The 18,680-nt window shown below is 43.7% G+C and overlaps 1 protein-coding gene across 2 annotated transcripts in view; it reads left to right on the forward strand.

The window, feature by feature from the left end:
* Positions 1-7,580: 7,580 nt before the first annotated feature.
* The window catches only part of LOC129841379 (sorbin and SH3 domain-containing protein 2-like), an 85,765-nt gene continuing 74,665 nt past the window's right edge, over positions 7,581-18,680 (forward strand). The window contains exon 1 of one of the 2 annotated variants that reach the window (XM_055909627.1): positions 7,581-8,204. The gene's annotated coding sequence lies outside the window, so the exon portion shown is untranslated. The remainder of the gene's footprint in view (positions 8,205-18,680) is intronic. The other variant, XM_055909628.1, reaches the window with a different exon arrangement.

Below are 18,680 nucleotides of genomic sequence, written 5' to 3' on the forward strand. Positions count from 1 at the left end.
CTTCCTAAGTGGACAGTTTGATTTCACAGAAGTGTGATTGACTTGGAGTTACATTGTGTTGTTTAAGTGTTCCCTTTATTTTTTTGAGCAGTTTATTTCTGAATAAGGCTGTAACCTAACAAATGTGGAAAAAGTCAAGGGGTCTGAATATTTTTCGAAGGCACTGTATGCCCTATCCTCTCAGCCCGACCTCCACTTATTGAGCCAGTCAGCAATCAGACCTGGCTCTCCGTTCTCTCCCAGAGAAAAAGGTAAGGTGTGTGTGTGTGTGTGTGTGTGTGTGTGTGTGTGTGTGTGTGTGTGTGTGCGCACAAGTCTCCCAGAGAGCAAGGTGTGGAGGGGAGAGGTGGGTGGAGAGGGCGGTAAAATTAGACGTGTGACTAAACTACACTACAGTGCACCATCTGACAGGGGGTGTTGGTGTGAAGTCCTGGGTCGTGTTCATTATGGCAAATATTTCATAAAACATTTTGCAACAGAAGACAAAAAGTCCAGGTAGTCCCTCCCTGTTTCAGTTTTTTTTCTTCCGTTTTCTTCCGTTCCGCGCCGAATGAACAGGACCTTTTGGTGAAGCTGAATAAAACACATGGGAAAATGTGAAGGAGGATGTTACGTAATAAAGTGTAACGTACGCTCCTAAGGAAAAGACGAGAGGTATTAGGGTGGTTGTGAACTTGTTAAGTATGAGTGGCACTGGCATAGCACATACCCCCTCAAAATACTTTCAATATTATTCATTTCCATGTCGGAAAAGTCCTTGTCCGGAGAAAAAGGATCCCAATGTGTAACTCTCCAAAAAAGTCCTTAAAATAAAAAGATTCTGGCAATAATGGATATTAACTGAAAACATGACCTAGTGTAGTTTCTTGAAGTATCCATCTTTGGTGGGGGGCCCTTGCTGGAACCTTGCGGGGGGCCCTGCGAAACTTCTCTACGCTACTGATGAGTGGTATGTTAATGGAGATAGCAGTTTACAGTTAGATATTTCCTGTGGTGAGGTAGGGGGGTACGGTATGAATGGCATCACCAGGGACGGAGACAATGTGAGCTATGAATCTAATATATAATCAGTAGTCAAAAGTTTGCCTCTGGCATTTTCGGTTGCGTCGCAATTTCGCAACCAGACAGGTCAACTTATTCTTTCGTTGTTTTGCTGGGCAGTGACTGGCAGGTTGCTGGCACAGCTGTCAGACAAAATGCCATCTCCCATCAGAGACAGGAAGAGATGGAGAGAAAAAGGTCCAGACAGAGAAAGACAGAGAGGTTGATACAGACGTGGAAGCGTACTGGTTGTGATGTGCGATGCTTATTGACCCCGTCCCCCGTCCCCCGTCCCCCGTCTGAGCGCACACACACACACAGATACACACACACACACTCACACAGACACACACACACACACAGATACACACACACACACACACACACACACACACACACACACACACACACACACACACACACACACACACACACACACACACACACAAGCTCTCTCTTTCCCTCTCTCTACTTTTCTCCCCCTCTCTCTCTCGCCCCTCTCTAAAACTCTCGCTCACACAGACACTGAGCCATCCATCTGTGTCTGAGCAGAGGTGTGAGAGGTCTGCCTGCCTGCCTTTGGGCATTTGTGTGCACGCGCAGGCTGGTGCACATTTGTTCATGTACTCCTTTGTGTACAGATGTAGGATCTTCAAATTAAGATCGTACACCTGTATGTGCTCACAGGCACTTTTGTGATTGTGTGAGCGCATCTCTTTTTGTGTATTACAGCCTTAACAGTTGGTGTGATGTCTGGTTACACAGGTCCTTCCCTCGTCTCTGGTACTAGCGCTCTCAGCACATCCCAGTATTACTGATAAGGCTGTTCTGAGAACTGCTTGGACAAGCCTTTTCACAGTGGCTGGAAGCTTGATGAAGTCACTGAATTTTATATAAACCGACTTTGATGCCTGGACAGCCTGTGGTTGTGTGGCTGCTATCATTGGAGCTGGTGTTGAGAGATGTGAGGAAGGATAAGTTAGTCAGTTCTTCACTTCATTCAGTTCTTCATATCATAGATATTATACAGTGTGTAATATAGTTGCTACATCCATTTTTGGACTTATAAATGAATGGTATACCCATAGATTCTTGAAGAATATAACTTATAAATGCCTCATGAGCTTAGTTCAACTGTCATACCGCATCAGGACCCAAAATATGAGCTTGTTTTACTCCGATGTTTGTAATGAATGCAATTGTAAACAAACACCGTATAGCCTGAAAACCAGCCAGGTCACCCATGATACAAGTCAGTATCAACGTCCATCTATGTCTGAGGACGTCTGGAGATGACGTGGATACCGGCCACTAGGGGTAGGTAACAGGTTTTGATTTTGGTTTTGCTAGGGCATCAAATGTAAGCATCTTTCTCCGATTCCGAAGGTTGCAAGTTCAAATCCATCAATAGAAAGTTGTTTTTGATATTTTGTTTTAAGCATATCCCAAACCTTAACCATTACCTTAACCATTCTGAGTTAATGCCTAACCTTAAGAATTTGGAGTTAATGCCTGAACTTAATCTTAAACACTTTGAAATTTGACGTTTGAGAAACATGGATGAACGTCTAATTCTGACATGAGACTGTGAGATCTGGTTGCTGAAAACATGGTTAAAACAACAATTTTGATATCATGGATGGTCAGTCCTTGCATCCATTGCTCTGTCTATGAATTTGAGAGTGGTTACATTTCTCCAGGCCCATTCCTTTAGCTTTTTACCAAAATGGAGGCGGGGTGACGGCTTTTGTTCATAACAAGTACATAAGCATTTCATAAATGCTTTAGTAAACTTTAGTCAACAACTGCAGTGGATGTCATGCAGTTGATGCATAAATGCATTTATTTAAAAAAATCTAATTATTTTTGAGAAAAGGATGTTGCCGTTGGCATCAGAGACTTTGGACAATGCTGATGTCAGGTCTTTTTTGGCTTGACAAGCATGTCCCTCCATGGCTGACAAGTGGTGGTTTACGACACATTTCAAAATCCTCACTGTTATCCGAAGGCATCCATCCACCTTGTTCACTCTCTGTCTCTCTCTCTCTCTCCCTCTTTCTTTCTCTCTCTGTCTCATTCTCTCTCTCACACAGTACACCTCTCTCTCTTTCTCTCGCTCTCTTTCCCTCAATGTCTGTCTGTCTCTGTCTCCATAATTTCTCTCTGTCTGTCCCCCACTGACGTACATCAAATAACAGCAGAACGCCAGCTGGCCTAATGTGAAATGAAGTGCCATGAATAAGATGGCCACTTTCAGCTGGCAGTGCCCGCTGTATGGATTAATGCAGGCAGGGGGGGTAGAGCTTGGGGAAAAGGCATAGCGGGCATAATCTGTACTAGGCTGGTCAAGGGAGTTGGGTGGGTGACAAAATCAGCATCTCTAGCCCCTCCACTCCACCGGAGCGAGGTGGAAATTCGATGACAGTGATGGAGGTCTGATGAGGACCAGGTAATGCAGCGTATGTGTAAGGGTCTATGTGTAGCTGGTGCAGAGGAGTCAGGCGCAGGACAGCAGAGATGAGGAAATAAAGGTAACTTTACTCAAAGTCATTAAAATGCAAGAGAATTACCAAGCCCACAAATACGGTCCACAATACAACAAACAATCACTCACAACCAAATGTGGGGAACAGAGGGTTAAATAATAAACAGGTAATTGGGTGAGTGAAACCAGGTGTGTAAGACACAGACAAAACTAATGGAAAATGAAAAGCGGATCGGCGGTGGCTAGAAGACCGGCGACGTCGACCGAACAAGGAGAGGGACCGACTTCGGCGGAAGTCGTGACAGTATAGGAGGGAGGTTAGGGTCTGACAGGAAAATAAAAGGGTGAAGATGACAGGGACAATGTATAATACAGGTCCTGGATTTAAAGGTAAAACGTAGCACAGTTAACCAACTCCAACGCGATTCAGGAGATATTAGATTTGCCTCGACCCGATCAACTGTGTTCCAAGTGAGTCATACTAAATCGGTTGAGATTAACATAAAAATGTACATTATGAGATTAACATTAAAATGGTCTAAAGACAGAATGGAATTTGTTGTGCTGTATATTTAAATTCACCACTTTAGTAAAATACCTCTGATCAAAAGGCACAAATGTTAATTATTTTCAGTGTAATTATTTGTACTACATAACCCTAAAAGGACCTGCGTCAGCAGCATTGGTCTATCACATTTCCGGTCAGGCACTTGATGTGGCCAGCCCTCAAAGCAATATCATCAAAGACAAGTCTGTCTGGAATTTACAGTGGAAGTGGCAACATACTGTAGTGCCCCAACAATGTCCCTGCCTGTGCCCTCTCCACATACCTGCCAACCATCCATTCAGCACCACACGGCGGTGCCCTTAACGCTCACCAGGCCACTGATAAAGACAATATCGGATTTTGGAATGTGTACCCCTCTGGAGGCCAACAGATGGGAACAGCCATGTGAGAGGAAAATCTCAGATAAAGAAGTTATTTTGTCCTATGGAGTGTCGAGTTGACCTTTCTAGCCCTTTAATTGTAGGCTGTGTGAACGACCACACATGAGGCATGGCGCTATGTTTAACCCTTGGACGTGAGATAATTAAAGAGAGACGAGGGGGGGCAGGGAGCCCCCCTTTTCACTGTGGTTGGTCGTGATGGCGTCTACTTGAGAGGTGGGACGGGCGGTATCGAATGATGTCACACCTTTGTTATGTCAGACTGACTGCTGTGCTGAACCCTTTGTGTTCATGAATCGACCTTCAGCTATTAGCTCCGACATTCACAGACACCTTCAAGACAGGAAGTATGTATTTTCAAAGCATCGGAACTAGGCCTCACTGCCCAAGGACCAAGGGCTTGATTCTAAACATTTAATTCTTAGACTCTCAGGCCATGTTCCAATACTTTGAAAAAACGTATTTCCTTCTTTCCACCCCGCATTGAAGTGTGTACTGGGCTAAGTGCTGGGGTCAGATAGGAAGTATTGACTTGTCATGTCTTATTAGTGATTATTTCCATGAAAGAAAAGGATGCATTTTAGTTTCTAAATCCTTGGTTCAGTGAGGCCTAGTTCCAATCCTGACTGGGTATGAGTTAAAAGCAAATCAAGCCAAGAGATCCAGCAGACAAGCCTGACCTCCAGCAAACTAGCTTGCATTTTACATGAACCACCAGTGTATTGGAATGGCCCCAGCCGCCACCCCTAAGTATATCTGCCTGTCACCGGCGGGTCTCTGCATACTTGACGCCACCGCAGCGTCACCCTCTCTCTCCAGACCCAGCGAGGGGCCTGTCCCATGTCTGTCCCCCTGGAGTCGAGGGGACTGGATAAGGGTGCTATTTAAGGGTCCACTATGCCCCGCGGATAACACCCTCCTAAAATAAGGGCTCCACTTGACAACAGTGGGATGCTTTTGGATTTTGCAGTATGAGTATATTTTTTCAAGATGCTAGCAGAAACTAAACAGACCACACACACATATTTGGACACACACGCGCCTGCACGTACACACACACTCTTTGATGTTGTTGGCACCCCTCAAAGGTCATATCAACGAATGGTTATATTTGGCCATCTTTGATCTTGTGTAGAGGGAGGGGCTAGGGACACCAAACTGGATGGACGCTTCATATACAATGTGCCATTAACCACAGATCTAGGATCAGTTACCCTGAACCCCAATCCTTAACCATCAGGGGGATGATAACATCTGACCCTAGATCAGTGGTATGGCCAACTTCTACCAAATCCATTCGGAGGACCACAATGCAAATAAGCCTTCAAGCTTTGTTGTGGTTTTATCCTAGATCATGTTTAATGTATGTAATGTTGTCTCCGGCTGGAGCAGCCTGCTACTTCTCATGATCAAATAAATTCCATCAACCAATCAATCAACATGACTACAGCTGAGAGAGATGTACAGTAGGAGAAGTGCCTCGGCTGGAAATACAAGGCCACTCTCCTCTCTTTCAACTATCGTTTTTCTTTCAGGGGCATTTCTTATGTCTTCACTTCCTTATGAAGTCGTCCCCCACTGATATGCCCACTAGACTGTTCATAGCGACCTACGCTGGAAAAACATTTGAAGAATTCATAAGCGATATGGGTTCCTCTGGTCGTGTGTGCGTGCCCCCTTTCCGCTAGTCTCATTAACTTCTGTCCCAGTGCTGTTACGATGCATTAGTACTCCAGGTAAAATCTATTTGTTCTTAATCATGTTCCTCCACTACGACACCCGTTAAGGGTTTACAACCGTCTGGGCAGGTGTAGCAAAACACTAGCGGTCTAGCGTCTGCTATAAGGACTGGTAATGTAGCAGATAATGTAAAGAATAGGCCTGGACACTCGGGCTAAATTATTCCTTATCGGTTGAATCAATCAATCAAATGTATTTATAAAGTCCTTTTTACATCAGCAGTTGTCACAAAGTGCTCATACAGAAACTCAGCCTAAAACCCCAAACAGCATGCAATGCAGATGAAGAAGCACTGTGGCTAGGAAAACCTCAATAGAAAGGCAGGAAGAAACCTAGAGTGGAACCAGGCTCTGAGGGGTGACCAGTCCTTTTCTGGCTGTGCCGGGTGGAGATTATAGAGCACGTGGCCATTACGGACAGATCGTTCTTCAAGATGTTCCAATGTTCATAGATGACCAGCATTGTCAAATAATAATCACTGTGGAGTTGAGGTCATCTCTATCACTTGAAAGGCCCAGAGTGATGTATCGAAGGCTGGCAGAGCTGCTTGGGTTTCGATAGCTGGTTGGACACTCGTCTCAAAAAAATAAAAAATCTCAAATGTACAATGTACAAGGAGGCATTTTGTGAAACACTACACACAAATGATGCCCTATGTTTCACAAGGAGATTCATATCTAATTTCATTCAGAGCATATAGCTTTCAAAAGCCATTTGGACAGTGACCAAGGTTATGGTAGTGAGTATGAAGCGTCCACTGTGTGGATGCAGCATGTGTCAAACCTGCTCTCAAAGCAATGTGCTTTCCCCTGCCATGACCAGAAACCTCATAGGACATCCACTATATGGGTCATGGGCAACCACTTTACACTTCATCTGAATAATTCAGTGGTGTGTGTGTGTGTGTGTGTGTGTGTGTTAGGCTACATCATACTTTCAATACTCACTGTATGTACAAGTGCCGGAATATTGTTGGTATACGTTCATAGCCATGGTAATACAATGTGTGTGTGTGTGTGCGTATTTGCAATGCGCAGTTATCTATCAAGGTGTGCATTTTATCTTCAGGTATTCTATTAGTCTAACTATGGATCATACACTGCAGGCTCAGTTTGTGCATCCTAACCAGTAGTGCAGAGAATCCGGCTGTATGGGATAAAGGCTTCAATATAGGCCACTGCAATGAAAGCACATGAAGGTATTTTGCAAACTATATTCAGAGGTAGGGGAATGCATTTTGCCCTATTACAGGTGACCTGCACATCTCTCATCTCTATCCCATCCTCCCAGAAGAGCACATAATTGAGCCACCGCCGTTGTCATGACTACGGGAGGGACCAATGAGCTGCTCGCGGCTGCCCGGTAACCTACTGCACGAGGCCATTTTTGCACATGGAGGGGCTCACAGCATATAGCATCATCATCCTCGCGTACAACCGCCCTTTCCCTGGGAAACAATGAGGCAGGCTTGAGCTATTGGATATCTGATAAACGCGAGCTGTTCCTGGGCTGTCAGATTGGGGGCACCCACCCACGACGCACAGAGCATGCGGGAAAAATGTGAGCGCTCGTCTCCTCCTCCTCTTCAGCCAGCCCCTCTTCAGTCAAGAGGTGTTGTCGTGGTGGGACGGCGTTTTGCCAGGAGTAAAGGGACAGTTTCACTGCGATGCTTTCTCCATAGCTCCGAGTGAGAGCAAGTTACCCGGGAGAAAGGGTGGTGCCTTGCTTTTGCCTGGCCGCACCGTGAACTAGCAACGTCCATGCGCGTTTGTTTATTTGAAATCGGACCGAGCCAATTGAGGACGTCGAGGCAGGTGTGCGGTGTCATTCGGAATTGTTCTTGACAAAAGGGTATACGCTGTCCATTTTCTCGTCTCATATCAGATTTGTATGGACTTTAATTCCGGTCAAGCAGGCTCCTGGCGACTAGGTTGATACAGTATTTTGTTGCAGAGCGAATTTCTTCAGATGTCTCCGCGTTCGCATTGAGGTAAGCAATGTAACAGCCACTGCAAGCTGCCGCTACGGCAATTAGCGCACAACTGATAATATTGTAGCTAGTATAACTGAGTTTCATATCAAAGATAAAGCATTATTATCCAATATCCTGAGCAGAGTCGACAATGTTGCCAATGTTGAAAGGAATGCAACAATGGAACATCGTGTTTTGCGGTTTGCTTATTTGGGAATGCATTCACGAAAACAACAGTGTTGATGCTGAGCCTAAATGTCCTCTGCCATAGCGGAATGGTTGGTAGTTTGCCCAATTAATTTGCTATACTGTAGCCTAAAAAATACTCACCATAATTTGAACAACACATTTGATCTTTTATTATGGTGAGTTTCTCCTTGTCAACTTCTAGATAACTCGACTTCAATTCGATTTGATCACATTCCAATGGACCGGTGTTGCCAGTTCTTGGCAATGAGAAAGAAGGATTACGGTAACCCAATCTAGCGTGACCTTCTTGAGCGAGAAAGGATGCACTCGAGTTGATGCGCCAATATTTGGCCACCTTAATTAACATAACAATTAGGCAAGGACCATCATTAAACTGTCATTAGTGGAGACCGGCCCGGGGGTTGTGAGGAGAAAAGGGGATGTCTTGTTGAATACAATAATGACATTGTTGCACTGCTTTTGCTTTTGTGTTTCCCGAACTCGGTCCTGGGGCCCCCGCTGGCAGCCTGGTCTCATAGATTAGATGTAACATAGTACATATAAATCCGGCACACTCAAATTAGTATAATATGTTACTTTTGTTATGGTTACATAAAACAGATGGTTACTTAAGGCAAAAACGAAAGTATGGTGGGTGGGCATATATCTTAACCCAAACCCTAGCCTAGCTAATGTTAGTCAGCTAGCTAACGTTAGCCACCTAGCTAGAATTCGTAAAATAAAATCTTCAAATTCGTAACATATATTACAAATTGTAATTCGTAACATATCATACAAAATGGGAGATGAACATCCACAAAGTAATGCATACTGTACGAAACGTAACATATCATACGGTTGATTAAAGACGTGGAATGTTGATTTAAGGCAGACCCCTGCACTTCTCTGATTCAGAGGGGTTGGGTTAAATGTGGAACACACATTTCAGTTGAAGGAATTCAGTGTTACAACTGACTAGGAATCCCCCTTTCCCTTTCATTAAATGGAGTGTCAAGGATTTACGTACAGAATAATACGAAATGCTTTGAGACCAGGTTGCCCATGGGTGTACATTTTCGTTTTTGCACAAGCACTACACAGCTGATTCAAATAATCAAAGCGTGATGGTTATTTGAATGGGCTGTGTTAGTGCTACGGAAAAACCAACCCATGCTCCCAGCGGGCAGGAGGGCCCAGGCCTGAGTTTGGGAAACCCTGGACTGTGTGACCATTTGCCAAGCCAGCAATCAACCCCATCCATGTTTACTTTCTAAGTTGTATAAGAGATATTGAATGAAACGACTATAGCCTACTTGGAAAACCAGTTATATTTTCTCCAGTTTTTCATACCTCCAAATAATGCCCCCTTCTTCCCTCTTTCATTGAACATTTTAAAACCATAGTGATAAAATTGATTTGAAATTGTTGTCACCCACTCACTTTCACTGATGAACAAAATTACTTTCTTTGGATTCAAATGCTCATTAACCACCCTTCACTCACTGGGCTCTAGCAGAATGGTCTTGTGTCATTACACCGTCCCCACTGCATGGGCATCAAAGGCTTAGTGCACACTAAGAAGATTACTGGCCAATTGTTGCAGCATTACTGGGGTTTCACTTCCTCCACTCACTGCTATGCCCTTCAACAATGGCAATCAGTCTTAACATATGCCATAGTAGGCAATTATTGTCATAAAATTGTAATAATTATTTGCCTAAAGGTGATCATAGGGTGTTGGTTTATGTTTTGTATGAAATTAGTTGATAAGTTATGCGGTAGCACAAAATAAATGACTTGTTTTACGTTTGAATTTTATTTTTAAGTAAGTTGATGGCTTATCATGGCATATTCAGTTGGAGAAATGAGTGCTGTCACATAGAACAGCTGGACTGTCATGTAGGCTATTTAAGTCAGCCATAATACTGTAGTCTCTTTTCACAGCCGCTGTGTCTCAGACATACGGTAGCTCAGTGAGCTCGCTCATGCCCAGAGTCGACATCCCAGATCTGACAGGAAATGTTCAAGAGGCTTGAATCCCTTTTTTTACTGTAACTCGGCCCCAACCCACAAATAAAGGGATGATGTAATGAGGAAAAGTGAAAGGTCGGTGGTAACTTCCTGTTGTCGGTCTAGTCATTTAGTTAGACACGCACGTACAAGCACACACACACACACTCATTTCAATTTCTCCCTCTCTTCCTGCTCAATTTTTTTTTTTTTTATGAATAGTGTGTAATGTTTGGCCGGAGGTAGCCTAGTGGTTAGAGCATTGGGCCAGTAACCGAAAGGTTGCTGGATCGAATCCCCGAGCAGACAAGGTAAAAATCTGACGTTCTGCACTTGATCAAGGCTGTTCCCCCGAGCGCCGACAATGTGGATGTCGATTAAGGCAGCCCCCCGCACCTCTCCGATTCAGAGGGGTTGGGTTAAATGCGGAAGACACATTTCAGTTTAGGGCAGTCAGTTGTACAACTGACTAGGTAACCCTCCTTTCCTTTCCTAATGCTATCACTACGGGAACCGCATACCGTGTCTATGAGTGTACCTGAGAGCGAGTCTGGGGTGTGTGTGTTTGCAGGAGGGTTTGTGTGTAATTCTGGATGTAGTTGTGTGTATTTGGAAACTACTTTGTAACGTGTGTTTGTGTATGAACAAGAGAGAAATCCAACCTTGTCCAATGAAACTCATAATGGGAATCAACAGTTGGCAACTTGGCGTTTGAATGGATGTCACTAAGACGAGCTAGCCAATAAACAGTCCGGAGGGACGGCTTAAATAGAACCATACATTAATGGGACAATCATCGCATTTTCACTTGATTGATGGCCCAGGGAGGGATGGTGTTCCGGTCACCCACCGCTACAGCTATGTGGCTGCACCTGCTACCTGCTCGTTTGAGTTACTGAGTGAGAGCAGAGGGGAGTGGTGCAGGATCTAGGCGGGCTATCTGGGATTTGGAGAATGCCATACGGTTTCTGTCGACAGGACAAAACGGGCCGCACATTCTCTCTCGCTCTGTTTTATTCCCTCTTCTCTCCAGCGCTCCTCCTTTTTCTATTTCCCTCGCTTGCCCATTCACTCTTCCTTTGTCTCTGTCTCGCTCTTTCCTGCTGTAGAAGAAGAGCTGATGGCGTGGCTCAAGTGGTCTGTCTTTGAAAAGCTTGCCTGGACTGTTTCTCAGAACCCTTTTGATAAAAGGGCCGTGGAGCATACTTACTGATCTCCAATACAGCAACTCGATGACCTTTTATTCAGATGTACTGTAGTTTTCCCATGCCAGTTTTCCACAGAAACGTTCGTCTTAGTAAAACCCTTCCAACTATCTTATGTGTTTGCCATCAGTTTACATTTCAGTCATTCTGAGCACGCTCTTACTTACAATGATTTAGTCAGTTAAATTCACTAAAGTATGTAAAACGACTACATGTCACGGTAATTGCGAATTCTTCAAATTGATGAAGTGAAGTTGAAGGTTGCATGCTGTGGACTTTAGGGCTTCCCTCAGAGTAAGCAGCTCAGAGTTGCCCTTTTGCCCTTAGCCTGATTAGCTATAGTGGGATTACATAGTCACACAAGGCTAGATCAGTGGAGAATGGTCTCTTGTCTGGTTTTTAAATAGTCATAGTGTTCTTAGTTTACATTTGTGTTGCTGTTGTCCATTTAATGTTCTGTGTTTTTGGTGTGGACCCTTGTATGAATGGCTGCTGCTTCCTCAACAGCTAATGGGAATCCAAATAGGAATCATAACGGGCTGCATTCTGTTCCAAATGGAGATGGGATGCAAGGATTTGAGAGCCTATAGTGTGACAGAGGAAGCAGGAAGAAGGGATCCGTCCAATCAGCTGTAGACATCTGCAGTGTGGATCCAATGTAGGGCAATTCCATGGAAATAGATTTTTTTTTTTTGCTTAAAATCTATGCCAAACGAAACCATTAATGTCAAAGTTTAAGAAACCATACAACTCAATGCACTTTTAACAATTTCCACAGAAATTTTGATAAAAACACATTTACTTGAAGGACTGTGCAAAGAATTTCATAAATTCTGTTTTATTCGTCCACGTTTTCCCAAAAACGTTACGAAATATCTTCCCTGATTAAAAGATGTCTGCAGAAAGAATGCGGTGTCAGTTATGACACCTTGACTTTGAAAAAATCTCTTTTGATTATTGAACGTGAAGTGGATTTACAGCCGGTAACAGAATTATGGTAACGGAATTACATCATGGGTCCCTGATCTGTGCTACACAGAAATGCATAATTATGTATGTGTCATTCTCTTCATGGTGATGTATCCTAAATGGTTGCACAAATGTATAAATATGCAATATCCTCCTTTTCATATTTGGGTATTATTCTACACACTCGCTATTATTTTAATGAGCCCTGCCCCTAAACAAGACCAACTTTGATTGGTCCGGGTCAGACCAAATCTGAAACGAACATCGTTTGGACATAAGTACAGTAGTAAGTACAGTACATTAGTGTACTCGACTCGAGTGTGTTCTACTGTGTACTTAACTGTACTGTACTTTTTTGTACTGTGCTCTATTCTACAGCACTGTACTCTGCTGTCCAAACTTGTGAACCCAACTGTGAATTGTGACTAATAAGATTTCCCATTGTAGAAAATTGAATTGCAAAAATTAAATTTATGATTTTTTTCTGAGAATTGAGTTTTGATCACTTAATAACTCATAAACAAAATTGATATCGGTAAAAACGCTAATTGCCATGTCTAACTTTTTTACTGAAAGTTCACAGAAGTAACACGTATCTAAATCGCCCTCAGCAGTAGAAGTCCACTTTTACGAGCTGAAAGACGATGGACAGAGTTTACCCATGATGTTGCACAACGATATGTCAAGGTTGGGGGGGGGGGGGTTCTACTAAGCAATATGGCCTTACTGCTAATAGCCCATAGAAATGCTTTGAATAACAGATTCACTACATGGAACAACAGATGGTCCCCCCCAAAAACAATTATTTTAAGGAAGTTTGTTCAGAAAACATATTTTTTTTGGCATGTATTTAACCCCCTATTTTTGGCACTAAATAGTCTCCATATAATCTTCCATTCACTTTTTTCAGCTGGTACCGGGTGGGCCTTCTACGACGGCCTGTGCGTGTCCTAGAGCAAAACAACACTATGTACAGTACCAGTCAAAAGTTGACACACCTACTAATTCCAAGGTTTTTCTTTATTTTTACTATTTCTGCATTGTAGAATAAACACAATGGGACCATGCAGCCGTCATACCGCTCAGAAAGGAGACGCGTTCTGTCTCCTTGAGGTTACGTACTTAGGTGCGAAAAGTGCAAATCAATCCCAGAACAACAGCAAAGGACCTTTTTGGAGAAATATCCTCTGGTCTGATGAAACAAAAATAGAACTGTTTGGCCATAATGACCATCGTAATGTTTGGAGGATAAAGGGGTATGCTTGCAAGTCGAAGAACACCATCCCAACTGTGAAGCACGGTGGTGGCAGCATTATGTTGTGGGGGTGCTTTGCTGCAGGAGGGACTGGTGCACTTCACAAAATAGATGGCATCATGAGGCAGGAAAATTATGTGGATATATTGAAGCAACATCTCAAGACCTCAGTCAGGAAGCTTGGTCGCAAATGGGTCTTCTAAATGGACCATGACCCCAAGCATACTTCCAAAGTTGTAGCAAAATGGCTTAAGGAGAACAAAGTCAAGGTATTGCAGTGGCCATCACAAAGCCCTGACCTCAATCCTATAGAAGTTTTGTGGGTAGAACTGAAAAAGCGTGTGCGAGCAAGGAGGCCTACAAACCTGACTCAGTTACACCAGCTTTGTCAGGAGGAATGGGACAAAATTCCCCCAACTTATTTTGGGAAGCTTGTGGAAGACTACCCAAAACATTTGACCCAAGTTAAACAATTTAAATGCAATGCTACCAAATGCATGTAAACCTCTGACCCACTGGGAATGTGATAAAATAAATTAAAGCTGAAATAAATAATTATCTCTATTATTCTGATATTTCACATTCTTAAAATAAAGTGGTGATCCTAACTGACCTAAGACACAGAATTTTTACGAGTATTACATGTCAGGAATTGTGAAACTGAGTTTAAATGCATTTGGCTAAGGTGTATATAAACTTCCGACTTCAACTGTTCAATCAATCAAATGTATTTATAATGCCCTTTTTACGTTAGCAGATGTCACAAAGTGCTACACAGAAACCCAGCCTAAAACCCCAAACAGCAAGCAATGCAGATGTACAGTAGAAGCACAGTGACTAGGAAAAATTCTCTAGAAAGACAGGAACCTAGGAAGAAACCTAGAGCGGAACCAGGCTCTGACGGGTGGCCAGTCCTCTTCTGGCTGTGCAAGGTAGAGATTATAAGTGTACATGGCTATTAAGGCCAGATTGTTCTTCAAGATGTTCATAGATGACCAGCAGGGTCAAATAATAGTCACAGTGGTTGTAGAGGGTGAAACGGGTCAGAACCTCAGGAGTAAATGTCAGGTGGCTTTTCATAGCCAAGCATTCAGAGGTCGAGATAGCAGATGCGGTAGAGAGAGGGAGTCGAAAACAACAGGTCCGGGACAAGGTAGCACGTCTGGTGAACAGGTCAGGCTTCCCTAGCCGCAGGTAGAACAGTTGAAACTGAAGCAACAGCACGACCAGGTGGGCTGGGTACAACCAGGAGTCATCAGGCCAGGTAGTCCTGAGACATGATTCTTGGGCTCAGATTCTCCCGGAGAGGAGGGGGAGACAGAGAAAATTAGATTGAATTCACACAGGACACCATATAAGACATGATAGTTACACCAGATATAAGACTGACCTAGCCCCCCGACACAGACTATTGCAGCATAGATACTGGAGACAGGGGTGGGTCGGGGGACACTGTGGCCCTGTCCAACGATACCCCCGTACAGGGCCAACCAGGCAGGATGTAACCCCACCCACTTTGCCAAGGCACAGCCCCCACACCACTAGAAGGATATCAACCGACCACCAACGTACTACACTGAGACCAGGCTGAGTATACCCACAAAGATCTCATCCACCGCACGAGCCTGAGAGGGGTGCAAACCTGGACCGGAAGATCACGTCTGTGACTCAACCCACTCAAGTGACGCATCCCTCCGAGGGACAGCATGAAAGAGCACTAGAAAGCCAGTGACTCAGCCCCTGTAATAGGGTCAGAGGCAGAGAATCCCAGTGGGGAGAGGGGAGCCGGCCAGACAGAGACCGCAAGGGCGGTTCGTCGCTGTTCACCTTCTCACCCCTGGGCCAGATTACACTCACTCATCGGATCTACTGAAGAGATGAGTTTTCAGTAAAGATTTAAAGGTCGAGACAGAGTCTGTGTCTCTCCCATGGATAGGCAGATCATTCCGTAAAAATGTAGTTCTATCGGAGAAATCCTGCCCTGCCTCCAGCTGTTTGCTTATAAATTCTAAGGACCATAAGGAGGCCTGTGTCTTTTGACCGTGGCATATGTGTAGGTATGTACGGCAGGACCAAATCATCGGAGAGATGGGTAGGAGCAAGCCCATGTAATGCTTTGTAGTTTAGCAATAAAACCTTGAAATCAGCCCTAGCCTTAACAGGAAGCCAATGTAGAGGCTAGCACACAAATATTTGTTTCTACTCAAATATTTTGGTTCTAGTCAGGATTCTAGCAGCCGTGTTTAGCACTAATTGAAGTTTTTTTTTGTGCTTTATCCAGGTAGCCAGAGATTAGAGCATTGCAGTAGTCTAATCTAGAAGTGACAAGCATGGATTAGGTTTTCTGCATAATTTTTAGGCAAAAAGTTTTGGATTATTGTGATGTTCCTAAAAATGGAAAAATCTGTCCTTAGAATAGTCTTGATATGTTTGTCAAAAGAGGGTGCAGAGTAGTTTTATTTGAGACGACTGTACAACCATTAATTGTCAGATCCAACAGCAGATCTCTTTGATTCTTGCGACCTAGAACTAGCATCTCTTTGTCCGAGTTTAAAAGTAAAACATTTGCCGCCATCCACTTACTTATGTCTGAAACACAGGTGTCCAGGGTAGGCTTAAGCTGTTGTCTGCAAAGCAGTGAAAGTTGACATTGTGTTTCTGAATGACATCCCCAAGAACTAGAATATATAGTGGTCCTAAAACGGAACCTTGAGGAACACAAGTTTACAATTGATTTGTCAGTGGACAAACCATCCACAGAGACAAACCAATATCTTTCTGACAGATAAGATCTAAACCAGGCAAGAACTTGTCTGTGTCGACCAATTCGGGTTTCTAATATCTCCAAAAGAATTTGGTGATCAATGGTGTCAAAAGCAGCACTAAGGTCTAGGAGCACGAGGACAGATGCAGAGCCTTGGTCTGACACCATTAAAAGGTCATTTCCACCTTCACAAGTGCAGTCTGTGCTATGATGGGGTCTAAAACCAGACTGACTGTGCAGACTGTACTGTCTTTCCAAACTAGTAGGAAGACTTCCAGTTTGGTGTGGCGCCATTTCCCTTCCAATTTCCTGGAAGTTCGCTTCAGGGCTCGGGTATTTTCTGTATACCAGGGACCAAATGTCTTTGTTTTTAAGGGTGCAACTGCATCTTGGGTATTACGCAAGGTTAAATTATGATCTTCAATTAGTTGGTTAAATGAGTTTTGTACTCTGACGTCCTTGGGTAGGTGGAGGGAGTCTGGAAGGGCATCTTGGAATCTTTGGTTTGTCCGAGAATTGATGATCCTTGATTGGGGTCTGAGCAGATTATTTGTTTACGATTGCAAGCGTAATAAAATGATGGTCTGATAGGCCAGGATTATGAGGATAAACATTTAGATCCAGAATATTTTTTCCACGGGACAAAACTAGATCCAGGGTATGTCTGGAAATGATGCGGTCTGGAGACATGTTGGACAAAACCTACTGAGTTGATGATAGCGCCAACATCCTTTTGGAGTGGGTCTGTGGACTTTTCCATGTGAATATTAAAGTCACCAAAAATTACAATATCTGCCATGACTACAAGGTCCGATTTGAAAATTCTGGGAACTCTGTGAGGAACGCTGTATACGGCCCAGGAAGCCTGTAAACAATAGTGTGTGTGTATACTTTTTATAACTGAGTGTACAAAACATTAGGAACTCCTTCCTAATATTGCGTTGCACCACCTTTTGACCTCAGAACAGCCTCACTTCGTTGGGGCATGGACTCTACAAGGTGTTGAAAGCATTCCACAAGGATGTTGGCCCATGTTGACTACAATGCTTCCCACAGTTCTGTCAAGTTGGCTGGATGTCCTTTGGGTGCTGGACCATTCTTGATACAAACGGGAAACTGTTGTGAGTGAAAAACCCAGCAGCGTTGCAGTTCTTGACACACTCAAACTGGTGTGCCTGGCACCTACTACCATACCCTGTTTAAAGGCACTTAAATCTTTTGTTTTCCCCATTCACCCTCTGAATGGCACACACACAATCCATGGCTCAATTGTCTCAAGGCTTAAAAATCCTTCTTTTCACCCGTCTCCTCCACTTCATCTACACTGATTTGAAGTGGATTAAACAGGTGACACCAATAAGGGGTTATAGCTTTCACCTGGTCAGTCAATGTGCCTCTGTGTATATGCCTTCATTTTTTAAATTTTTATATAGACTCTTAGCTTTCATTCGGTACCCAATTTGATATACTCCTATGAACTTGCTCCTATGAACTTCAAGTTGGTGCTCATGGGTCCTTTTACATGGACGTGGCCTGGATAAGGAAGTCCCACGGCTGAGTTTCTTGTGACAAAGGACCCAATTGACCTTTACCCTCAGGCAGCTGGATATGACACGTTGTGTGTGTGTCCCAAATGGCACCCTATTCATAGGGCAATGGTCGAAAGTAGTGCACTATATAGGGGTTAGGGTTTCCTTTGGGAGCCGGGCACTATTTTCACAGCTTCAAGGGGGTCGATGTCACCAGAACACCAACCAGATCTTCTCTTTGTGAAAGAGGGCACACAATAGCTTTTTCTCTCTACATGTAGCAGGACTATTGTACTTTTCTGAAGTGCTACAGTGGGTGCTAGTCTAGCAACAGCTATTGCTGAGTCAAGCTAATCCTCTAACGCTTTAGGGCGCTGTAGAATATTCTAGATATCAACACAAAGTACTGAAAGCTTAAGCCTGCAGTGTTTCGATTGTAGGAGTTCTTTCTGAGGTTATTGAATGTATGAGGCCTAAGTTTCTTTATAAGACCGCTTTCAAAGTGTCAAACCAGCTACTCCCTTCCCAGGTCTCGTTTGTTTACGTCCTGTTTGTTGCATGCGGGGGAAAAGT

The sequence above is a fragment of the Salvelinus fontinalis genome, chromosome 42 (genome assembly GCF_029448725.1).
Source record: "Salvelinus fontinalis isolate EN_2023a chromosome 42, ASM2944872v1, whole genome shotgun sequence".
Taxonomy (NCBI): Eukaryota; Metazoa; Chordata; class Actinopteri; order Salmoniformes; family Salmonidae; genus Salvelinus; species Salvelinus fontinalis.